This window comes from Neophocaena asiaeorientalis, unplaced genomic scaffold (genome assembly GCF_003031525.2).
Source record: "Neophocaena asiaeorientalis asiaeorientalis breed wild unplaced genomic scaffold, Neophocaena_asiaeorientalis_V1.1 scaffold476, whole genome shotgun sequence".
Taxonomy (NCBI): domain Eukaryota; kingdom Metazoa; phylum Chordata; class Mammalia; order Artiodactyla; family Phocoenidae; genus Neophocaena; species Neophocaena asiaeorientalis.
The window spans coordinates 8,400,970-8,427,234 of NW_020172178.1; the positions used below are offsets into that span (position 1 = coordinate 8,400,970).

General features: G+C 41.8%; 1 protein-coding gene and 1 pseudogene across 1 annotated transcript in view; one reads left to right on the plus strand and one right to left on the minus strand.

The window, feature by feature from the left end:
- RCOR1 (REST corepressor 1) overlaps positions 1 to 26,265 on the plus strand; it is a gene marked incomplete at its 5' end in the record, with an annotated part of 121,806 nt that overhangs the window by 14,244 nt on the left and 81,297 nt on the right. The gene's annotated exons all lie outside the window — the stretch shown is intronic.
- On the minus strand, positions 11,798 to 12,682 carry LOC112409089 (ribosome biogenesis protein NSA2 homolog pseudogene; annotated as a pseudogene).

Consider the following 26,265-nt stretch of genomic DNA (forward strand, 5'->3'; position numbering starts at 1 on the left):
TTTTTTTTTTTTTTTAAAGGGATCTTTATTTTCATTTATTTATTTATGGCTGCGTTGGGTCTTCCTTGCTGCACGGGCTTTCTTTAGTCGTCGTGAGCGGGGGCTACTCTTCATTGTGGTGCGTGGGCTTCTCATTGTGGTGGCTTCTCTTGTTGCGGAGCATGGGCTCTAGGCACGCAGGCTTCAGTAATTGCAGCATGTAGGCTCAGTAGTTGCGGCGTGTGGGCTTCAGTAGTTGTGGTACGAGGGCTCAGTAGTTGTGGCTCTTGGGCTCTATAGCGCAGGCTCAGCAGTTGTGGAGCATGGGCTTAGTTGCTCTGCGGCATGTGGGATCCTCCTGGACCAGGGCTCGAACCTGTGTCCCCTGCATTGGCAGGTGAATTCTTAGCTACTTTGCCACCAGGGAAGCCCTGAAAAGGTTAGGTTTTTAAAACAGCTTTATTGAGGTTTAATTGACATAAACTATACATATTTACACATACACAGGTGTGCATATATTAGGCTGTTTGAAGTCCCACTGCTTACTGACGCTCTGTTCAGTCTTTTTCTTTCTTTTTTTAGAGTAAATTTGTTTATTTTATTTATTTTTGGTTGCGTAGGGTCTTTGTTGCTGCGCACGGGCTTTTCTCTAGTTGCAGCGAGCTGGGGCTACTCTTCGCTGCAGTGTGCAGGCTTCTCATTGTGGTGGCTTCTCTTGTTGTGGAGCACAGGCTCTAGGTGTGCGGGCTTCAGTAGTGGGGGCGCACGGGCTCAGTAGTTGTGGCTCACGGGCTCTAGAGCTCAGGGTCAGTAGTTGTGGCGCACAGGCTCAGTTGCTCCGCAGCATGTGGGATCTTCCCGGGCCAGGGCTCAAACCCATGTTGCCCACATTGGCAGGCAGATTCTTAACCACTGCACCGCCAGGGAAGCCCCTCTCTTTCATTTTGAATGCTTTCTATTGCTATATCTTTAAGTTTGCCAGTCTTTCTTTTGTAGCGTCTAATGTGCTGTTAATACATGTATTTTTTTCATCTTCCAGGTTTCATATCTAGAAGTTTGATTTGGGTCTTTTAAAATTTTTTTCATTGAAGTATAATTGACTAACAGTGTTGTGATAGTTAGTCTCAGGTGTGATTTGGACTTTTAAAATGTATCTCAGGTCTCCTGAGCATACTCAGCCTTGCCTCAAACTTCTCAAACACTTTGCAGTACAGTTGTAATTGTTTTAATGCCCTGGTCTACTAATTCTCCCATCCATCTCATTTCTGAGTTGGTGTCAACTGATTGGTTTTCTTCCTCATTATGGGTTGTCTTTTCCTGTTTCTTTGCTTGTTTGGTAATTTTTGTTTGGATGCCAGACATTATGCATTTTACTTTGGATGCTGGGTATCTTTATATTCCTATAAATATTCTTGCGCTTTGTTCTGGAACATGGTTAAGTTCCTTAGACATGGTTTGTTCATTTCAGATCTTGCTTTTAAGCTTTGTTAGGTGGGATCAGAGCAGCATTTAGTCTAGGGCTAATTATTTCCCACTACTGAGCCAAAACTTCTGAGTACTTACTCTACCCAATAGTCCTTTAATTCTGAGGTTTTCCACTCTGGCTGTTGGGAATAGGCACTCTTCTTGGCCCTGTGTGAGCCTCATGGATTATTCTTTTTATTCTTTTGAGTAGTTCTTTATCCAGATACCTCAGGTATTTTCTTCAGAGGCATGTGCTGATCAGTACTATGCTGAATACACAAAGAGGAGATCTCTGGAGTTCTCTTTCTGTGCAGCTCTCTCTTTTCTGGTATCCTGCCCTACAAACTCTAGCTGCCCTGGCTTCCTTGGCCTAAGTTTGCCTCCTAAACTTGGGGAGATTGCCTGACTTCCCCTGGGTTCTCTCTCCCTGTGCTGCCAGTTGGAAACTCTCTCCAGGCAATAAACTGGGATTTACTTCGTTCGTTTCCTCTCTCTCAGGGATCGTTGTACTCTGTTGCTTGGTGTCCAGTGTCTTGAAGACTGTTGCTTTGTATGTTCGTTTTTAGTTGTTCATAATGACAGGGTAAATCTGGTTCATGTCACCCCACCTTGACTGGAAGCAGAAGTCTAGATTTTTTAAAAAACAAAAGTAGAGGAATTGGATATATTTCCTTTTTTTAAAGAAAACATCAGTACACATTTACATGTTGTCATTTACCCCTAATCTATTTAGTTTCTTCTTGAAGCTGTTAGGGCTTTTTTTTTTTTTAATTGAAATATAGTTAATGTACAATGTTATGTTAGTTTCAGGTATACTACATAATGATTTGATATTTGCACGCATTATGAAATGATCACCAGGATAAGTCTAGTAACCATCTTTCCCCGTACAAAGTTATTACAATATTATTGACCATATTCCTTATGCTGTATATTACATCCCCATGACTGGAGGTTTGTACCTGTTAATCCCTGTCACCTATTTCACCCACCCACCCCACCCCATCCCTTCTGGCAACCAGAGTGTACTGCCTGTGTTTTTTTCTAGGAGTTGTATGGTTTCAGGTCTTACATTTAAGTCTTTAATCCATTTTTGAGTTTATTTTTGTATGTGGTGTGAGAAAGTGGTCCAGTTTGATTCTTTTGCATGTAGCTGCATGATTTTTCCAACACCATTTATTGAAGAGCCTGTCTTTTCCCTATTGCATATTCTTCTCTCCTTTGTTGTGGATTAATTGATTGTATAAATGTAGGCTTATTTCTGGGCTCTCTATTCTGTTCCATTTATCTATGTCCCTGTTTTGGGGCCAGTACCATACTCTTCTGATTACTGTAGCTTTGTAATGTAGTTTGAAATCAGGGAACATGATAACCCTCAGCTTTGTTGTTTCTTCTGCAAATTGCTTTGGCTTGTTGTGGCTTTTAAACTTTTTTTTTTTTTTTTTTTTTTTTTTGCGGTACGCAGGCTTCTCACTGTTGTGGCCTCTCCCGTTGCGGAGCACAGGCTCCAGACGCACAGGCTCAGCAGCCATGGCCCACGGGCCCAGCCGCTCCGCGGCATGTGGGATCTTCCCGGACCGGGGCACGAACCCGTGTCCCCTGCATCGGCAGGTGGACTCTCAACCACTGCGCCATCAGGGAAGTCCGGCTTTTAAACTTTTAAGTTTGGGTTTTATGTTCATGGAAGCATTCTGTAAATAGAATAATAATAATGCTTTTAGAAACCAGAATATCAAATTTTATGTTTTCATATAGCCACTATTCATTTCAGTGTTCATGATAGAGTGCTTAGTCTGCCTACTCATTGAAATCTGATGATTCTAGCCAGAATTTTCCAAAGCAGGATTTTTTTTTTTGAGTTCACTATTCTTAATAAAATATATTATTTAAAAATTATTCGTTCTAATAAGAACTAATACTTTTTCAGAGAAAAGTGTACTTTTCTCTTTGAAAAGTATAATTTAGGAAATATCTCATTCTTGGACTGTCTTAGACTTCCATCTTGCTGAGATGTAATAAGTATTTGTGTGTGTGTGTTCCTTTTGAAGCACTTCTTACAGAATTTTTATTGTTTCCTAGTCATTTTCAGCTTGATGCCTTTTAGATTTTGAACATCTGGCGCTTTCATATGCCATATATTGATCCTCCTAAACTGAATTAGGGTTTTATATAACTGATGAACTATCATTTTGAGTCCTTGCTGGTGTTCTGCTTGCTTGGCAATGGGTCAGTTTCCATGGCATTGCCATTTTTGTACAGTATTGTTAGTGGAGCAGAGAGGTTGGGGGTGGGCATGCAGGCCCCTCACCCTGCTAAAGCAGGGTAGAAGCTGGAGTAGCTGAACTTTTATTTAGTTTTGCATTTTAAGTTTCTAGATAATTTTTAAAGTAAGAGTTGTATTGCTGTAAAAAAGTTTTGAAACCACACTTTCTATCTTATTAAGAACAAGTAGCAGTAGCAAAGTGAAAGTGTTGATACCAATGATTTGAAGTTTAAGTTCTGCAGACTTTAATGCAGTTAAGACAAAGCTAATAATCATTAGGCATTCTATAAGCATGCAACTTTTGCCTCAATTAGACACATTCATTGGTGGACTGTGTTTAATTGTGAAGGAAAAAACCAATTTAAAAACATGTATGAAATCGGAATTATGCTCCGGAAAAAGTAAGATGAGATGTAATTAGGTGTTTTTTAGTTTTAGCTTTTCAGGAACGTAATTCCCCTCTGACACATCTATTGTCTTGCTTTTTACACATTGCACTTTTGTACATACTTTTAGGAACTCGTGTGAGAAAACGATGGACTCCTTTTACTCATGGTGGTCTAAGAACACTAATTTTTCTCTCTGTTACAGGATTTTACACTTATACAGTTTTCCTAAACATTAATGAGTTTGCTTTTTTGCTTATGAAGAATTTGAACATGTAGAAAACAATGGAAATATTAATGAGTCGGGGCTTCCCTGGTGGCGCAGTGGTTGAGAGTCCGCCTGCCGATGCAGGGGACACGGGTTCGTGCCCCGGTCCGGGAGGATCCCACATGCCGCGGAGCGGCTGGGCCCGTGAGCCATGGCCGCTAAGCCTGTGCGTCCGGAGCCTGTGCTCCGCAACGGGAAAGGCCACAACAGTGAGAGGCCCACGTACCGCAAAAAAAAAAAAAAAAAAAAAATTAATGAGTCCTGTATGTCTGGCAACCAGATTTAATAATTGTAAGATTTTTTTTTTACTTATTGTATTTTTTAATTTCTGGCTGCGTTGGGTCTTCGTTGCCACGTGCAGGCTTTCTCTAGCTGCAGCGAATGGGGGCTACTCTTTGTTGCGGTGCACGGGCTTCTCATTGCGGTGGCTTCTCTTGTTGCGGAGCACAGGCTCTAGGCGCGCAGGCTTCAGTAGTTGTGGCACGTGGGCTCAGTAGTTGTGGTGCACGGGCTTAGTTGCTCTGCAGCATGTGGGATCTTCCTGGACCAGTGCTCGAACCTGTGTCCCCTGCATTGGTAGGCGGATTCTTAACCGGTGGGCCACCAGGGAAGTCCCTATAATTGTAAGATTTTTGTCATCTTTGCTTTAGCCAAAAAAAACCTTTTTGGCTAAAGTTTAGTAAATTTGCTTTTCCACATTACAGAAAATGAAGTTGTATATTAGACTTATTTATTGAATACTTACTATATCCAGTAGTCATAAAATGTCTCGTCTGGTGTACGTGAGTGCCGTGTGATAAAGTATGCCTGTGCTCTGACAGCCTGGGGGCATGGTGGGATGAGGTGAGGTGGTTGAAATTGGATGGGAGGGCTTTCCCGAGGTGACCCTTAGGTAGGTCTTGAAGGGCATATGAAGGGAAGCTCTCCAGGCTGAGGGATCCATATGTTTAGATCCTGTGGGTAGAGAGGATGTGACATTTTTGAGGAAGTTTGATATAACTGAGGCTTGGGGAAGCAATCAGGAAAGTGGTGGAAGGTGAGACTATAGAGGTAGGCACATGACAGATCACAAGGGCCTTGTGTGCCAAGCTAAGGAGCTTATTTTATTTTTAAATAATAGCTTTACTAAGATACAATTCACACACCATAGAATTCACTCTCTTTTAAGTGTACAGTTTGGCAGTTTTTAGTATATTCACGGAGTTGTACAACCGTTACTACTGTCTAATTTCGTTTTCATCACCCCCAAAGAAACCCTCTACTCAACTAGCAGTCATCCTCCATTTGGAATTTATTTTAAATGTTGTTTAAATGTTTTTATTTATTTTTTGGCCATGTCGTGTGGCTTGTGGGATCTCAGTTCCCTGACCAGGGTTTGAACCTGGGCCACAGCAGTGAAAGTGTGGAGTCCTAACCGCTAGGCCACCAGGGGACTCTCTATTTTTATTTTATTTTATTTTATTTATTTTTTGGCTGCGTTGGGTCTTCATTGCTGCACACAGGCTTTCTCTAGTTGTGGCTATTCGTTGCAGTGCGCGAGCTTCTCATTGCGGTGGCTTCACTTGTTGCGGAGCACGGGCCCTAGGCGCATGGGCTTCAGTAGTTGTGGCTTGTGGGCTCTAGACCTCAGGCTCAGTAGTTGTGGCACACGGGTTTAGTTGCTCCGTGGCATGTGGGATCTTCCTGGACCAGGGCTCGAACCCGTGTCCCGTGCATTGGCAAGCGGATTCTTAACCACTGCACCCCCAGGGAAGGCCCCTATTATATTTTAATTAAAGTATAGTTGATTTACAATATTGTGTTAGTTTCAGGTGTACAGCATAGTGATTCAGTATTTTTGCCCATTATACTACATTGTGAGTTGTTACAAGATAATGGTTATAATGCTTTGTGCTCTCAGTAACTCCTTGTTGCTTATCTATTTTATATATAGTATTTTGTATCTGTTAATTCCATATCTCTAATTTGTCCCTCCCCCCTTCCCTCTCCCCTTTGGTAACCATGAGTTTGTTTCTATATCTGTGAGTCTGTTTCTCATATACATTCATTGTATTATTTTTTCGATACCATATGTAAGTGATATTATAGTGTGTCTTTCTCTGTCTGATTTATTTCACTAAGCATAGTATTATCTAGGTCCATCATGTTTCCGCAAATGGCAGTATTTCATTCTTTATGGTTGAGTAATATTCCTGTGTGTGTGTGTGTGTGTGTGTGTGTGAGAGAGAGAGAGAAGAGTTTGACATCTTAATCATATTGTCTGTTGATGGGCAAGTTGGGTTGCTTCCAAGTGTTGACTATTGTAAATAGTGCTTCTAGGAACACTGGATGCATATATATATATATATTTTTTTATGTATCTTTTTGAATTAGTGTTTTCTGTGCTTTTGGAGATATACCCTGGAGTGGAATTGCTGAATCATGTGGTGGTTCTATTTGTAGTTTTTTAAGGACCCTCCATACTGTTTTCCATAGTGGCTGCACCAATTTACATTCCCACCAACAGTGCACCAGGGTTCCCTTTTCTGTCTACCCTCTGCAGCATTTGTTGTTTGTAGACTTTTTGTTGATCATTCTGACTGGTGTGAGGAGTTACCTCACTGTGGTTTTGATTTGCATTTCTTTAATAATTAGTGATGTTGAGCATCTTTTCGTGTGCCTGTTGGCCATCTGTATGTCTTCTTTGGAAAAATGTCTATTCAGGTCTTCTGCCCATTTTTTGCTTGGGTTGTTTGGTTTTTTTTGATACTGAGTTGTATGAGATGTTTGTATATTTTGGATATTAACCCCTTTTTGGTCGCATCACTTGTAGATATTTTCTCCCATTCTGTAGGTTCTTGTTTCGTTTTTTCAATGGTTCCCTTTGCTCTGCAAAATTAAGTGATTTTTTTTTTTTTGCTGTACGCGGACCTCTCACTGTTGTGACCTCTCCCGTTGCGGAGCACAGGCTCCGGACGCGCAGGCTCAGCGGCCATGGCTCACATGCCCAGCCACTCCACGAAATGTGGGATCTTCCCGGACCGGGGCGCGAACCCGTATCCCCTGCATCAGCAGGCGGACTCTTAACCGCTGTGCCACCAGGGAAGCCCTAAGTGATTTTTAATAACCATTTGTCAGTGGTTCCCATTGCTGTGCAAAATTAAACAAGCTTTAATAACCATTTAAGACTTATGTCTCTTAAAAATAACACATTAATGTCTGTGTTATGGAAGCAATAGTGTAATATTTTTGTGAAATACTACCTGCCATACTGACCATGTGTTTTAAAGCTACACTGCCCCACTTAGGAGAGTCATTGCTCTTCATTGAGCAAGGCTGGAGAGTTTTAAGCCGCAGAGTGCTGTGAATGTGATCGCAGTTTGGAAAGATCATTCGTTGTGATGAGGAGAGCTTGTGGGAATGAACTAACGGAAGGTAGAGAAGACTACTTATTTATTTAGAAACTTGTAAATGAGCATGTACTATGTGCCAGACACCTTTGTAGGCACTATGAACAGACTAGACATACCAGCCCTCATGGAGTCAAGTTCTGGTGAGGGGATGCCGTGGGGGTAGGAGGGAAATGAGGATGTGTTGGAAAGCTCTTAAGCAGTTACAGTAGACAGACTGTAATGATAGATTTAACGTGGGGTACAAGGAGGTGTCGACAACTCCTAGGATTTTGGCTTAAGTGACTTGGTGATTGGTGGTGCCATCCACTGAATAGGGGATGTAGCAGTTTTGAGGTTGAGATACCTGCACATAATAATTCAGGCAACATTTATGGAGAATTGTCATGGACTCTTCTCCCATCTCTCCTCTAAGTTACGTCCACCTCGTCTGTCTTCCTGTTGTACCTTGTTACTTACTTCTGTCATAGTACTTCTCTATCTTTAGGTAAGTATTAGCTTCTATGTCTTCGCCACTGCCCATTGAGGGTGGGAACTGCCTATATCATTTTCGTAACTCTGCCTACAGACCATCTCTGCTAGCTTGGAGAATATGATTGCTTCTTATTTGCCTCCACTGCAGCTGTCCTCCTGTAAGCCATCATCATCTATAACTTTAATTACTGAGGTTGCCTTCTAGTAAGTCTTTTGCTTCCACATGTTAAAATGTAAGTCAGTATGTTTCTCTACTGCTAAGAACCTCACAGTGGCCCGTGTTTCATTTAGGGTAAAAGTGAAAGACTTCACAACGGCCTTACAAGACCTACTTAGTCTGGTTCTTGTATTACTTTTATGACTTTTATCTCCTTTCCTTCTTACAAATTTTTGCTTAAGTGTTACCTTCTCAATGAGGCCTGTCTTGACCTACCTACCTATCCATCTGTAAGTATGTTATCCCTAAAATACAGACAGTCTAGCGTCATACTGTATTCTTTCAACTATGTGATATTCTGGAAAAAGCAAAACTACATAGACAGTAAAAAGATCAGTGGTTGCCAGAGGTGACAGGAGGAGGAGGAATGATTAGGCAGAACACAGAGGATTTTTAGGGCAGGGAAAATACTCTAGGATACCATAGTAATGGATACACGTCATTGTACGTTTGTCCAGGCTCATAGAATGTACACCACCAAAAGTGAACCCTAGTGTGCTATGGACTTTGTGTGATTATGATGTGTCAACATAGGTCCGTCAGTGGTAACAAATGTCCCACTCTGGTGGGGATGTTGATAATGGGAGAAGCTATTCGTGTGTAGGGTCAGAAAGTATATGGGAAATCTCTGTAATTTCCTCTTGATTTTGCTGTAAACTTAGAACTGCTCTAAAACAATTAAGTCTTTAAATATAAAAAACAACAATAACAACAAAAAATCTAACCACAGGTAGCACAATTAAATAAAGTTAATATTTGTTCCTTAGTATAATTAAATCTCCAGTCGTCTCTTTTTAAATAGTTGTTTAGATCAGCATTCAAACATGATGCACATGTTGCATTAAAAAAATAGGTTTATTGGGACTTCCCTGGTGGCGCAGTGGTTAGGAATCCTCCTGCCAGTGCAGGGGACATGGGTTCGAGCCCTGGTCTGGGAAGATCCCACATGCCACGGAGCAACCAAGCCCATGCGCCCACGAGCCACAACTACTGAAGCCCACGTGCCACAACTATTGAAGCGCGAGTGCCTAGAGCCTGTGCTCTACAACAAGAGAAGCCGCCGCAATGAGAAGCCTGCGCACTGCAACGAAGAGTAGCCCCTGCTTGCAGCAACGAAGACCAAGCACAGCCAAAAATAAATAAATAAATTTATTTATTTTTTTAAAAAAGATTTATTGGGACTTCCCTCGTGGTCCAGTGGTTAAGACTCCGAGTTCCCAATGCAGGGGGCCTGGGTTCGATCCCTGGTCGGGGAACTAGATCCCACATGCATGCCACAACTGAGAAGTCCACATGCCACAACTAAGGGCCTGCACTCTGTAACTAAGATCCCAAGTGCTACAACTAAGACCTGGTACAGCCAAAATAAATTGATAAATAAAATATTAAAAAATAGCTTTATTGAGGTATAACTGACATTCAATAAATGTCATATTTAAAGTGTACAGTTTGATTAGTTTTTTTAAAAATGAATTTATTTTTGGCTGCATTGGGTCTTCGCTGCTGCGTGCAGGCTTTCTCTAGTTGTGGTGAGTGGGGGCTACTCTTCATTGTGGTGTGTGGGCTTCTCATTGCAGTAGCTTCTCGTTGCGGCACACGGGCTCTAGGCACGCAGACTTCAGTAGTTGTGGGCTCTAGAGCGCAGGCTCAGTAGTTGTGGCGCACGGGCTTAGTTGCTCCGTTGCATGTGGGATCTTCCCGGATCAGGGCTCGAACCTGTGTCCCCTGCATTGGCAGGCGGATTCTTAACCACTGCACCACCAGGGAAGTCCCAGTTTGATTAGTTTTGACATATGTATACACCTGTGAAATTACCGCCACAATCAAGATACTGAATATATTCATCACCCCCCACCCCCAGATTTCCTCATGCCTCTTTGTGACTCCTCCTACCTTCGTCTCCTCCCGCAAGCAACCGCTGATTTGCTTTCTGTCACTGTAGGTTAGTTTGCATTTTCTAGAGTTTTATATAAATGGAATCTTAAATTATGTACTATCTTGTCTGGCTTCTTTCAGCATAATTAATTTGAGACTCATCCACATTGTTGCATGTGTCATTTGCTTATTCTTTTTTATTGCTCAGTAGTATTACCTTGTATGGATACACCAGAAATTGTTTTATTCATTCACCTCTTGAGGGACATTTGAGTTATTTCCATTGTTTGGCTATGACAGATAAAGCTGCTGTGAATAATATTTGTGTACAGGTCTGTGTGTGAACATATATTTCCTTCTCTTGTGGGTAAATGCTCAGGAATGGAATCATATAGTAGTTGTATACTTAATTTTTTTAAGAAACTGCAGACTTTCCCAAAGTGGTTTTATAATTTTACCTTCTTACCAGCCGTGTATGAGAGTTCCAGTTGCTCCACAACCTTACTAACACGTGCCATGGTCAGTCTTTTCAATTTTAGACATTCTAATATGTGTGTAGTGGTATCATATTGTGGTTTTTTTTTTTTTTTTTTTGCGGTACGCGGGCCTCTCACTGCCGTGGCCTCTCCCGTTGCGGAGCACAGGCTCCGGACGTGCAGGCTCAGCGGCCATGGCTCACGGGCCCACCTGTTCCGTGGCATTTGGGATCTTCCCAGACCGGGGCGCGAACCCGTGTGCCCTGCATCGGCAGGCGGACTCTCAACCACTGCGCCACCAGGGAAGCCCCATATTGTGGTTTTAACTTACATTTGCCTACTGACAAATGATATTGAACGCTTAAAAAATATGCTTATTTGTCATCCCCATGGCTGCTTATAAAGGTTCACTTCACTGTCCTGGCTCCGTGGCCTGGAAGCTCTCTCAAAGCAGGAAGCTGGGACAGCAGTAGGGCTGATCTCCTTTGTTTCCCTTTTTTCTTTTTTTTTGGGCTGTGTGGGCTCTTCATTGCGGGCTTCTCTCTAGTTACGCCAAGCGGGCTTCTAGGCTTCTCTCTCCTTGTGGTGCACAGATTTAGTTGCCCCGCAGCATGTGGGATCTTAATTCTCCCACCAGGGATCCAACCTGCGTCCCCTGCATTGGAAGGTGGATTCTTAACCACTGGACCACCAGGGAAGTCCCTTGTTTCCCATCTTTCAAGGATCACTGATGTGCGTTGTCTGGAAGACCATTGTTTCTTATATTTTGTTTGTTTGGCTGGATTTTTCAGGGAGGAGGGTAAATCTGGTCTCTGCTACCATCTTGGCCAAAAGCACACACATAAATCTTAATTTGTAGATTTTCCCGTCTTTGTTTTTGATTTCCCTCGTAATTTAGTTGTGGAAAACCACTAGATTGGTTGAGTTTCCCTCATTCTGGATTTTCTGATTGCATCCCTGTACTGTTTTTTTTTTAAACAATAGTTTTCTTGATGACTGTAGACATGTAAGGCTGATTGGTAGTATTCAGAAATATCAGAGTAATGGTTTCCTGATTGGTGTGTAGGCTTCAATAATTATAAGGAGTTATTTGTATGTATCTGCTGTCAAACCGGTAAGACTGCATTTATGCATCCGTCATTTTCAGAATTGTTGGTAACCTGGGCGTATTTTCCCCAGATGACCTTGCCTCCTTGTGTCACTAGGCCCAACTTGCTCACGTTCACCTCAATGACAGTACCTTTGGTAATAACACCCAAAGTTGTATATGGTGGGGATGAGGGATTCTTCTGCACACCAAGTATTGGCAGACAGAAGGTGGCTTTCAGTTCAGGATGTGTTACATGGGCCTTCTTAAAACGTAATCTCATTGGCCTAATATGAATCTTTCATATTTAGGTGGTTTTCGAGTAAAGCCATCTCCAACAAAGCAAACTTTAGTAACCATCCTCTTCCAGGCTTTCTTCTTTCTCTTTCCTGTTCGAATAACTTTTAATACTTCTGTTTCTCCCTGGGCACGAACTTTGGGCAGTGGGACTTCCCGTTTTCCCGCTTTCTCTTTTCGTTTTTGTTTGATCATATTGGAAAGTACTTTAGCTCGAGACTGTCCCTCTCTGTCCAGTAGATATGCAGGTACTGCTCCTTGTGGAGTCTTTTCATCGTTCCTCTGTTTGGTGTTTCTTTTTTCATGCATCTTAATAGTCTTTTTCATTTGTATTTTCTCAGCATGGCGGTTTATGGTAGAGCTTAGCTTTCCGACCAGTCATTTTTTTTGCCTTCTTTGAACGTTCATAAGCCTCTAGATCTTCCTTCTTTCTCTTTTTCTCATGGTAATCCAAACGATATCCATACCGCTTACGGTGTAACTCGATATATTCATTTTGTGGCATGCTGACGGCGGCCGAGCCACTGGGTGCAGCCACCGGGGCGCGAAGAAGCTCTCAATTTTCTGGTCTTAGAGACCCACCCCCTGTACTGTTTTTAACATGTTCCTTTATCCTTTATGTTTTCTATAAACTGGTGGTTAAATTTAGAGGATTGATCAATTTCTGATTAGAAAATGTTTTTCTATAAACTGGTGGTTAAATTTAGAGGATTGATCAATTTCTGATTAAAATTATTTTGGGCAAGAATAATTCAGAGGAGATATTTTGCCCATCCTATTTAAATGAAAACCTCCATTGCACTCCAGTCCCGCTTATCCTGGTATACTGTTTCTTCATTTCATAGCACCTACTAATGTAATGTAAACGTACGTATTTGTTTAATATCTGTTCTAAAACGTAACCTCCGTAAAGGCACAGGTTTGTTTATGCTGTATTCCCAGGGTCTAGAACGTTGTGCAGCACGTAGTTGGCACAAAGTAAAAATCTTTTGAACGAATAAATGAATGAAATACAAGGCACAGAACTGGTGAGCTCTCGTTACCCTCACTACCATGCATAGAACAGTAACATTTTCTTTCGTTAGAATAATTGCGCTTAACAACACTGTTAAGGACGATGTAAAATCTTCTGGAACTGGGGCAGTTAGGAACTGCAGAGGTGGACTTTGGAGGAGGGCTGTGTAGCCAGCTCTACTTCTTCCTCTGAGAATAACCCTCCTTTTGGTAGCTAGCAGAGATTTATGGGCTCTTTAAAACCCGAGCTCAGAGTCGCGCAGCCTTTTTCAGGGGATCAGGAAGGTGCTCCTCTGCTCAGAGTGAGACTGCTACTCTGCCAGCCTAGAGGCTTCAACAGAAGTTGAAAGGAAGCCCCAGAACTTCAGATGTTCCTGGCGAGGTCCTCACCCCACCTTCCCCTCCCTCAGCACTCCTAGCTTCTCTGTCGCTCTCTGCCGTTGGTATTGATCTCTTATGTGCGTTTTAATTTTCTTTTTCTTTTTGGCCATGCGGTGTGGCTTGTGGGATCTCAGTTCCCCGACCAGGGATCGAACCTGGGCCATGGTGTGAAAGCCTGGAATCCTGACCACTAGGCCACCAGGGAAGTCCCATATGTTCTTTTTTCTTGGTTATCAGTCACCAAGAAGGCCAGGATTCCTAGGTCATCCCCTTGTTCTATAGGCTTTAATCTCTAAGACGCTGTACATTTTTTTTCTGATTGCATCTCGCACCCCTGACCTTCTCTTGACACTTTTACACGGAGTCTTCTGAAACTCAGGGTACACCAGCAGAATCCCCCTAATCCTCAATTTCTTTTGTGAATGTTCCTCACGTTCTTGTTCTTACTGCAAATTCGTTGTCTCCTGATGGCACTATTTTCCCTGCAGCCCTCTCACGTGGCACATGCCTTTTCCCCTACATTCCTCATATCACTGTTTGGAAGTGGGATGTCTTCCTTGTTCTGTATTGCCACTCCTGTACCATTTTTTTCTCTTCCATAAAAACACCCACAGTGAATATGATGTCATCAGATTATACCACTCACTACTGCTTTTTGAAGCTTCTCCAAAGGTAGCTGTGGAGGATTGAACCCCTTATTACGGAGTCACTCTGTATCTCTTGTAATGCTTCTTACCTCATATGAATATAGTTACGCCAGTTTCTTTTTGTTACTGTTTGCGTAGTGACTTTTCATCTTTGTGCTTTCAGTCTTTCTTTATTCTTATGTTTTAGGTATGTCTGTACACATTTTTATCCAAATCTTAAAAGGAAATTTTTGCTTTTATGTAGGACATTTAGTACCGTTTACAGTTTCTTTTAAGTATTTGCTCATATATTTGGAGTTAGATCTAGTGATTGAAAGCTTTCTATTTATTTGACCCACCTGTTCTGTTTCTTTCTTGTTCTTTTGATCTTCTTTTGCATTTAGTGTTTATTATTTACCCTGTCTCCTTAGCTTGGTAGTTATATGCTCTTTTTCAAAATACTGTTCTCTTAATGGTTTTATTTTGGTTTGCAAATTTTTTTTATTGTGGTAAAATACACAGAAAATTTACCATCTTCAATCATTTTTAAGTGCACAGTTCGGGGTATTAAACACGTTCATGATGTTGTACAACCATCACCGCCCTCCATCTCCAGAACTCTTTTCATCTTGTAAAATTGAAACTCTATACCCATTAAACACGCTCCATTCCCTCCTCTCCCAGCCCCTGACACCCACCCTGCTACCTTCTGTCTCTCTGAATTTGACTGCTCTAAGTACCTCATATAAATGGAATCATACAGTTGTTTTTTTTTTTTAATTCCTTTGGCATAATGTCCTCAAGATTCATCCATGTTGTAGTATATGTCAGAATTTCCTTCCTTTTTAAGGCTGTTTAAAGAGCAGTTTTGCCAGATACAAGATTTTTTGGTTGATGGTTTTTTCCTTTTAGCACTTTGAATATATTGACTTACTGTCTTCTGGCCTCCAAAGTTTCTGATGAGAAATCTGTTTATAATCTTACTGAGGATCCTTAGAATGCGACGAGTCATTTCTCTCTTGCTTTCAAGATTCTGTCTTTGACTTTCACAAAGTTTGATTGTTTCTGCTGTACAGCAGAGTGATTCAGTTTACATATATATATGTTCTTTTTCATATTGTTTTCCATTATGATTTATCACAGGATATTCAGTATAGTTCTCTGTGCTGTACGGTAGGACTCTATTGTTTATCCATTCTGTATATAATAGTTTGCGTCTGCTAATCCCAACCTCCCACTCCATCCAATGCCCCCTGCCCCGCCCCGCAACCACAAGTCTGTTCTCTAGGTCTGTGAGTCTGTTTATGTTTGTAGATATGTTCTACATATGTGTTGTATTTTAGATTCCACATATAAGTGATATCATATGGTATTTATCTTTCTCTTTCTGACTTACTTTGCTTGGTATGATAATCTCTAGGTCCGTCTATGTTACTGCAAATGACATGATTCCATTCTTTTTTATGGCTGAGTAATATTCCACTCATACAAATACTACATCTTTTTTTTTTTTTTTTTTTTTTCGGGTATGTGGGCCTCTCACTGTTGTGGCCTCTCCCGTTGCGGAGCACAGGCTCTGGACGCACAGGCTCAGTGGCCACGGCTCACGGGCCCAGCCACTCTGCAGCATGTGGGATCCTCCTGGACCAGGGCACGAATCCGTGTCCCCTGCATCGGCAGGCGGACTCTCAACCACTGCGCCACCAGGGAAGCCCTATACTACATCTTTTTTATTCATCCATTTGTCGATAGACATTTAGGTTGATTCCATGTCTTGACTACTATGAATATGCTGCTATGAACATAGGAGTGCATGTATAAAAGCTGAAGTTGAAATTAACGCAATTTACGTTCCAACCCTTTTTCTGGAAGTTGCAAGCCTTCAGTAAGACCCCAGAGTTACTCAGTAGTTACATCAACAGATTCTGCCAGTGCAGTTGTCGTCTAGGTGGGGAGACAGATTTCGGGTGTTTCTTATTCCACCATTTTCCCAGAATCTTCTCCTTTAGAGATTATAATTTACATCCTTGATTTATCAGTCTGATGTAAAATAGGTGCTTTTACCCTCTTAAAGGGCAGTGCAAGGAGCATAGAACCCTTCAGTTACCCTTTGTGCTCCCTGTGTGCCTTGTTGTTTTATATTTTGTCTTAAGTGTTTTAATTCCTATAAGAAACAATTATCTTACACAATTATTTCATTAGGACTTATTTGCATGTTTACCCTTTTTGTTGCCCTTCGTTCCTTTGTGCCCCTCATAATTTTCTATCTGGGTTTATTTTTCTTCTGCTTGCAGAATATCCTGTGATATTTCTTCTGGGGTAAGCCTGCTATTGATAAATCTACCTGAAAATGTTTTTATGTCAGGTTTATTTATTTATTTATTTTTGTGGTACGCGGGCCTCTCACTGTTGTGGCCTCTCCCATTGCGGAGCACAGGCTCCGGACGCGCAGGCTCAGTGGCCATGGCTCACGGGCCCAGCTGCTCCACGGCATGTGGGATCTTCCCAGACCGGGTCACGAACCCGTATCCCCTGCATCGGCAGGCGGACTCTCGACCACTGTGCCACCAGGGAAGCCCATATGTCAGGTTTATTCTTGAAGGTTAGTTTTACTGGGTATAGAATTCTAGGCCACAGTTATATTCTTTGAGCACTTCAGAAGTATTTCATTGTGTTTTGTTTTTTAATATCTTTATTGGAGTATAATTGCTTTACAGTGGTGTGTTAGTTTCTGCTTTATAACAAAGTGAATCAGCTATACATATACGTATATTGTCTTCTTTTCTTTTTTAGTAAAGTAGTATTATTGTAACCTGCCTGGTTTTTTTTTTCAGGTGGTTTAAATTTTTTTTCTCTTTGTCTTTGTTTCAACTATTTTATTGTGATGTCCCTAGGTATGAATTTTTTTTTTTTTAAGTTTGTTTAGGATTCTTAGGGCTTCTTGAACCTGTGGCTTGCTGTCTTTTCATTAATTTTAGGAACTTCTCAGTCACTGTTCAGTTATTGCATCTGTTCCATTCCTTTTTGAAACTTCAATTTCATATATGTTCTGTATCTCTGTCTCTTAGCCTCTAGTCTGTGTTTTTCAAGTTTTAATATCTTTGGGCTTCATTTGACTTATTTTATTCTAAGTTGTCTTTCTCTGTCTGCTTTTAAATCCATCCATTGAGTTCCTAGTTTCAGTTTGTATAGTCTTTTTTTAGTTTTAGAGCTTTCGTTTGGTTCTTTTTTTATAGTTCCTAGTTCTCTGCTAAAATTGTATGTCTTGTCTTTTATCTCCTGGAACATTGTAAGTATAGTTATTTTAAAATCTGGTAACTCTTAATATGTGGAATGCTTGTGGATGTTTCCATTTTATATTTCTTCTGTCTTTTGTTCGTGTTGTATTGTTTCCTCATATGCCTGGTCATTTTTTATCGCATGTTTTATATCAAACTTGCAATTTACAAAATTGGTTATAAAAAATTTTTGAGGCCCAGGATAATATCTTCTTCTAGAGAGGATTTATTTACACTAGCACTCTGGAATCACCTTAGTCCAATTTCAGATGACCCAGTTGAAATGATTCAAAGCTGAACTGCAGTCCCTTTGAGGGTCTGTTTACTTCAGTTTCATCCTTAACTCCTAGTGTATATAGCCTTTTGGAGTGTCAACCAAGAAACGGGCATTCACTAGCTGCTGTCCTTTTCTCCTCTCCCCAGTGGCGATACTTGTGGAGTCCAGTGTCTTTGCCCTAACTCCAGAAGCCTGTCAGATACATTACTCCATCTCTTAATGGTCCCCTATGAAATTGGCAAACATCCTTGAGGGGAAGAGTGACCCCAGTAGCTGGACGTCCCTTCCTAAGCTTCAGTCTCTCCTGCATTCTGGCCTTATCTTGTCAGTTGTCTGATTCCTTCAAGCAGATGTTTTAAATATTTTGTTCAGGTTCTCAGGGAGGGGTCTGAGTTACTAGTCTATTACTAGAACAGAAGTAGCTTCTACCTTTCTGTCACTTAGTACAGTACAGTGTCTGTAGTCTTTTATGATTTCAGTATCCCTGAAGATAGTTGATCCCAGAGCAACTGTGAATGACTGGACAACAGTTAAACAACAGTGACCCCGGTCCTTAAATACCTTGGCTTCTTAGTTCCTTGACCTCTCTCCCAGGTATCCTGTTCTCTACCCTACCTTGTATACCCATTCCCTTGAATTACCATTATCTGAAACACCCCTGTCATCTTAATTTCAAACTTAGCGCTCTGACTGCTTCTTCCTGAACTTTTTAGCTCGCACCTTCCACCATCCCATTTCCTGCAGTCTTCAGCCCCATCGTGACCTTCAGTTCATTGATCCTACCACCTCTTCCCCTGAGCATTCTCATGTTTTTGTTCACTTTGAGTTCCACAGTCAGTCGTTATAATACATCCTCTGCTCCTATTACCTTGTTTTCCTCTAGTTTCATCTATAGTCTTGGCTAAGCCCCCACCTGTGTCTTAGCCTGGATTCTCCAGAAAAGAGCGTAAGACAAAGCTTATATTGCTAATACTTTATGTGAAGTTAGAGTGAGGGGGGAAAGAAGAAAGTTAGGCAGAGAAGGAGAGAAAGCATATACAAAGCGAGTGGTATGTTATCAAGCTGGCCACAGTTTCACAAGAACCTTAGCTGGTTGCTAGGCAATGCTGGAAACCTCCAGAGAATCATGGCACCTCTCAGAACACTCCCAGGGGGCAGGTGTGTGGGGAGGACAGCTGAGAAATGTGTTGGCTCCTTCCTGTTCCTGCCTCTTAATGGTCAGAGTTGCCCCACAGGGTCTTAACTATTCTGTGCTTTCGGGTTTGTTACTTGGGCTCTCCAGGCACCTGCTGGAGAAGCAGCTGAATTTGGGCATTGGAGCTGCTGTGGCTTCTGCCCGCCAAAGCCCGACCCTCACCCCGGGGGGAGGAGGGGACAGCTGGCGGTGTTAGGAAAGGGCACACGGGTCATGGGCTGGGGCTCTGTGATCATGTGAAGCTTGCGAGCTTTGGCTAGGCCTGCTGGGGCAGCTCCAGCTGGGAGGTAGAGCAGCAGGCGAGTCTGGGTGGATTTGGAGGGGGCGCATGAACTGCATCTGTTCTGGCCTGTTTAATCCAGCCTCTTGCTTATTTTTTGCTTGGGTCAGTATAGCTGAAATGTGGCTGGAGAAACCGTACTGACTAGTCTCACTTTAGAGTCATGATCACCAAAATCGAGTAGGCCTGTTACTGGTTATATTCTGTTTTCTCACTCCAGTTACTCTCCTGGACAGTATTTAAATATCTCACTTTAAACCTTGAATTCTTCCTTCCCCATCCTTCCTTTATTTCACTGGGAAAAAAACTGAAGCAATTGGAAGAAAACTTCCACAGGCTCCTACTGGCATATGGCACCTTCCCACTTCTGTGCTTGACCCTCTGCCTCATCTTCTGTGTTTATGCTCCTGGCTGAGGCCACCGTCTTTTCATGTGCATTCGACCCTGTCACCTTCTGCCTGCTCAAAGACATCACTCCAGTAATTCATCCTTTATTTGCATCATCAAATTTTTCTTCTCTATTGTATCATTCTCAGTAGCATATAAAATGCTGTTCTTTCTCCCTTGTTTTTTTTTTTTTTTTGCGGTACGCGGGCCTCTCACTGTTGCGGAGTACAGGCTCCGGACGCGCAGGCTCAGCCGCTCCGCGGCATGTGGGATCCTCCCAGACCGGGGCACGAACCCGTGTCCCCCGCATCGGCAGGCAGACTCTCAACCACTGCACCACCAGGGAAGCCCTCTCCCTTGTTTTTTAAAAAAATTCCTCTCATAATTAATTGTCTGTATTCTCTTCTTTCCTGTTCTCTTATTCTTTCTTGAACACATTCCATTTAGGCCCCGCTCCTCTAAAATTGCTCATAACATCACTAGTGACTTCCATGTTGCTAAATGCAGTGGTCACTTTGCAGTCCTCACCTTATTTGACCTGTTTACCCCCAGAGACCCTGTAGATTACTCCTCTCTGAAGCCTGATTAGGCAGGGTTCTCCAGAGAAACAGAATCAATAGGAGATACATCTCTGTCTATGTCTATATCTATATCTGTGTGATTTATTATAAGGAATTAGCTCATGAGACTCTGGAGGCTTAGAAGTTCCAAAATCTGCCACCAGCAACCTGGAGACCCAGGAGAGATTCTAGTTCTAGTTTGAGTTCAAAGGCCTGAGAAACCAGCTCAAGTGGTCAGGTTGGAGAAGTTCCCTCTTACTCAGCCTTTTTGTTCAATTCAGGCCTTCAACTGATTGGATGAGGGCCACTTACTTTATGAAGGGCAATCTGCTTTACTCAGGCTACCAATTCAGATGTTAATCTCATCCAAAAACAGCCTCAGTGACAAACCCAGAATAATGTTTGACTAGTATCTGGGCACCCTCTGGCCTGGTCAAGTTAACACATAAAATTAACCATCACAAACCCTTTCTTGTGACATCTAGAACAAGATGCCTATTTAGTCCCTACAGGATCTGGTCCCTGTCACCCCTGACCTTAGCTCCCACTTTTCTGCACTCTAGTCACAGATGCCTCCTTGCTCTTTCTTGACCACTGTCAGATGTGCTCCTGCCTTAGGGTCTCTGCGATCTAAAAATTTCAGCTGCATCCCTGGTGCTTCCTGTTCCCTCCCCTTGCTTTATTTATTTTTTTCTTATTCACTCTTATCAATCCAACATACTTGCTTATTTATTTTGTCTGTTGTCTGACTCCTCCAACTAGAAGGTAAGCTTTGTGAGGTGAGGGCTTTTCAATCTTGTTGCCTTTCATACCCCCAGCTTCTGAGATAGTGCCTGGTACACATTTGTCTCTCAGTAACAGCTTTCTTTTTGTTTAAAAACATGGACAGAAACTCTTCCCAGGAAGTTTACAAAATACAGGTTTCTAGCCTGGAGTTCTCAGCAGTGAATACCTTCATTGGCTTATAGATGCCTTTTGTATATGTCTTTTCTTAGATATGTCTTCGATAGTTAACTATGGATGAGCTGATGTAATTCTGAAGGCACATTACCAGCTTTCTCACCTCCTTTCTTTCTAGCTCCGTGTGTGTGTGTGTGTGTGTGTGTGTGTGTGTAAGAACCAACACTGCTGCGGGATTTCCCTGGTGGTCCAGTGGTTAAGACTTCGCCTTACAATGCAGGGGGTTTGGGTTCCATCCCTGGTCAAGGAGCTAAGATCCCACACACCTCAGGGTCAAAAAACCAAAACATAAAGCAGAAGCAATATTGTAATGAGTTCAGTGAAGACTTTAAAAATGGCCCACATCAGAAAGAAAAAAGAACCAGCACTCTTGAAGCCCTTTACAAACATGATCTTATTTAATCCTTAAAACAATCCTGCAACACAAATTGTATCACCCCCATTGTACAGACGATGAAACTGAGATTTAGAGAGCTTAAGCAGCTTGCCTGAGGTCTCAGCTGGTGAGTGGCAGAACCCAACTTGGGGTAACTTGATCTAGATCCTATATTCTTGACTGTTAGTACATTATATGCTGCCTTCTAGATATAGAGATGTCATCTTGTTTTGTGGCACACAGGAGCTTGGAAATCTTGGGCAGGCTGTTTGTCACCTTTCAGCCATAATGGTGATAAATATTCAAGGTGCTTAGAATACAAAGCAACCGTTCAAAGTCAGGAATCCTCTCTAATATCAGTGCAGCAATAACTGAACCTCAAGCCTTTCTCAGCTTTAGCCTCCCCAGGTCTTCTTGGGTCAGTCTACCTGTTAGGTTCCTGGATCTGAGGTCCATACCTTGTCCAGGAGATTAGAAGGGTAATGGTGACTGCCATCACGAAAGAGCTGGCGCTTTCTGGCTCAGGTTATCAAATCAGCTCTACCTACCACTGGAGTATTCCATGAGGAATTATAGGAGTCCCCTTCTGCCTCAAAGGAAAGTGTAACAAACCACTCAAACTTCATGGCCTTAGATAACAACCCTTATTTCATGGTTCTTGCTGAGCTGGATAGCTGTTCTGCTGGGCTTACTTGGGGTGTCTCATGTGGTGGCTGTCTGGGAGTAGCGGGGGTTGGTGTCATCTGGTGGCCTCACTGAGATGCTGGGACAGCTGGACCTATTTTCTTCTCTGTGTAGTCTCAGGACCTATCCTTTTTCCAGTGGGCAAGGTGTCCACTGGGATAGTCAGATTTCTTATGTAGTGGCTCAGGGCTCCCCTAGGCAAGCATTCCAAGAAGGAGGAAGTGGAAACTGCTAGTCTTTTTTTTTTTTTTTTTTAACATTATAAAAAAAATGCATTGGGAGCGCGCAGTCTTAACCACTGGACCGCCAGAGAAGTCCCAGAAATTGCTAGTCCTTTTAAAGTGTAGGCCCAGAACTGGCATATTATCACTCCTGTCACATTTCCTTGGTTAACATGAGTCAAGGACCAGCCCAGATGTGTTGTGAGTTTTACTACACAGATGTATTGTGAGGTGTGCTGGTAACTAGGCGTGGAGCAGGTCCGTTGGTAGTAGACTAGTCCAAACTACTTTTGAAAGTGAACAGGGGCCTATTAAAAATTATGCTGGGTTGGTGGGTATAAACCAGAACTGTCTAGGACCCACTTGGACATTGGTCATCATAGTCATACTTGTGCCCTGGAGGAAGCAAGAGCTGGGTATTACCTTGAATCTTTTCTTGTGATTCTCTCATTGTGAAGTTATGACCATGTTAAGTATGGGTCTCATGTTTTAAATTGAACATTTAATAAACATTTTAATAAAATTTTAATTTTTTTTTGTATAAATTTATTTATTTTTGGCTGTTTTGGGTCTTCGTTGCAGCGCACGGGCTTTCTCTAATTGTGGCGAGCAGGGGCCACTCTTCGTTGTGGTGTGCGGGCTTCTCATTGCGGTGGCTTCCCTTGTTGCGGAGCACAGGCTCTAGGCACGCGGGCTTCAGTAGTTGCAGCATGCGGGCTCAGTAGTTGTGGCTCGCAGGCTCTAGAGAGCAGGCTCAGTAGTTGTGGTGCACGGGCTTAGTTGCTCCACAGCATGTGGGATCTTTCCGGACCAGGGATTGAACCCGTGTCCCCTGCATTGGCAGGCGGATTCTTAACCACTGCGCCACCAGGGAAGCCCATGACTTTTAAATAACAACCCAGCAACTTTATTTGGGTGCTCAGTGAGTAAGGAGTTACTTATTTTGGCAGTGGAGGATTTGAGCTTCCTGAAATGATTTTGTTTGTTGGCCTCCAGAAGGGAACTTTCCTGAGGTATTTTTCAAGATTGATTTTGACTGTGTGCCATTTTCACGTTACCTGATAACTTGGAACCTAGTCCTCTTGTAAGATATAGCTCCATTCTGCAGTTAATCAGATGATCTCAGAAGGTCTCTTCCAGCTCTAAAATTCTCTCTAATCTTGTAGAAAGTTGTTACAGGTGGCCACAGGACAACTGGAAAGCTATAATAAAGGCTTTCACAGCTCCTATGTGAAATGGGGCCAGGTGGGATCCAGAAATCTTTATGGGGTAGAGTCCTTTTTACTCTGTACTTTGAAGGAATGTTAGTTTGCAATCCAAAATGGAATTTGTTCTCAGTTGAATATTAAGTCTTGAAAAGTTGACTGTAAAACAAAATTCTAAAATTAAAAATCCTATTTTTTATATAATAGAAGGTAGACTTCTGAGGCATGACCTTTAAGATCCCATTTTGATGTGAAGTGCCTCCAGAGTGTCTCACACCTACGCGTTTGTGCACCCCACGTAATTGTGCTTCAGGAATGTGGGATGAGGGTCCATTTTGTCTTTCCTGCAGCTCAGTGGCGGGGAGAGGATGCAGTTCCTATGGAATGCTTGCCTGAGGCCCTTTGGTATCTTTCCCCAGCTGGTGAGAGGTAGGGTCAGTGAAAATTCTAGGCTTGAATGTGGTGTGATAGCCTCTTTATTAACCCTGACTACTGTATAAAAAAACAAAACAAAACAAACCTCTCCAAACTGGGTGTCTGCAGGTTTGAATATTTGGGAGATCTCTTTTTCACTAAGCAAGTTGCTAATGAGACTGTAGTCAAGTGAAGCACTATGCTTTCTGCCACTGGGGGCAGAGGGTTCCCGCTAACATTGGTTTCAGGAAGTATATAACACATAAATATTCTCTATATTTATAACATCTTTTCCACAGCATGTTTCGTATTACATTTTTAATGATGCAGCATCTCTAACACTAGTTATGTTTATAGTAAGGATAAAGGCTAACTTTATATGCTGCTGTTTGTCTATTGTCTGCTTCTAGGAAGGGGAGGAAGGTATGTTGGTAACTAGGATGACTAGTGAACTTTGTATTTGTTTGACAGGCTCATATATATTGAGATTCAGGGAAAATGTTAGTTTGTTTACTTTTAAGATGACTTTGGCGTAGGTGATGTTAATTTTTCAAATCATTAAGTAATCACCTCGGGAGAGGATTATCATTTATAGAACACCTTTTATATGCACGCTTATAGCAGTCTTGTGAAGAACACTGGCCTTTTACACAGGAAGGAGCTAAGACTGACCTGCCAGTGTTACATAGTTAGTAATCGTCAGAGCTTGGATTTGAGCTCAGGTTTGTTTGCCTTAAAAATTCTCGTGGCTCACCCCCCCCACCTACCTGCCGCCCCCCCCATTTTGGTTACTTACACAGAGATCCTTCCCAGCTAGACACTGTCCGTACTTTCATAGATCCACATCCCTAGGAAAAGTGGTTCCATTTGGCTATATTGCCTCGCATCTTCCATGCGCTTGTTTCTTACACTGTTGTAAATATGCTGACCATACAGTGTTTTTAACCTGGGACCTAGGAACCCTCTGAAGTTGTGTGCAAAATGTTGTGCTTTTTTTGCGGAAAATGTCAGCATCGATAGCTCTCATGAAATTCTCAGTGGTTTCTGACTCAAATAAAAGAAAAAACTAACCCCAAGAACCACGGCTTTATGCCATTAGTATTTTCCCAACACTGTTATTAAATGAATTAATATACATAAAGTGCTTAGAACAGTGCCTGACAAGAAGTAAGTTCACTGTTAGTGTTGTTATGACGTTAACAGTTTTTATGTGCATGGCCGTCAGAACTTTTAATAATTGGGTAACAGTCCATGGAGTAGAATACCACTGCTTATTGTTGGCAATATTTGGGCTTAAAAACAATTGTTTTTTTCTTACAAGCAGTTTGAGATGAATCTCCATGTATTTAAAATGGTTCCCTGTATTTTGGATTATTTCTGTGGATTCCCCAAAGCGAAATTACTAGGTCAAAATGTATGAACATTTTGAAGATCTTTAGACATATTGCAGATTGCTTTCCAGAAGGCACATACTAGTGCATAGCAGCGGTATATTGCAGTCTGTTTTGCTATATATACTCTTGCTTGCACTAGACAAATAGATGAAATTAATTGCATATTAATTAATACGCAAAAGATTGCCTTGTTTAATAAAAATTTTTCCAGCTTCCAGAGGTGGAACATTTTCTGCGTACTCTTTTGTGAATTGTCCTCATGTCCTTTTCTCATTAAATAGGGTTTTTATGGTTTTCTTATCATTTTGAGATGTTAACACTTAGTCACCTGCTGCAAATATGTGTTCTCAGATTGGTTGCCTTTGAAATATTTAGAGGTTTTCTTTCTTTTTTTTGTTTTTTTTAGTAAAATCTGTGGGTTTTTTTGCGTGTGCTTCTATTGTTTATAATTTCTAGGTCCTCCTTCCCTTTCCCATTTCTCCTGGTTTTTCTCATGCAAACTTTAAAATTTTCCTCCATATAAACTTCTGAAATCTCCTATATGGAGAAATACTGAAGCAACATATATTTATTAGATTGTATATATTTATATGTAAAAATGAGCAGCTATTTTTCTTCATAATGATTGTGTAGAGTGTTTATATGGATTTAATCATGATTTGACCCTATTGATAGACATTTTCTTTTTAAAAATTTTTTTTAAATTATTTTTTTAATTGGAATAAAATTGCTTTACAATGTCGTGTTAGTTTCTGCTGTAGAACAAAGTGAATCAGCTATATGTATACATATATCCTCATATCCCCTCCCTCTTGAGCCTCCCTCCCACCCTCACCCC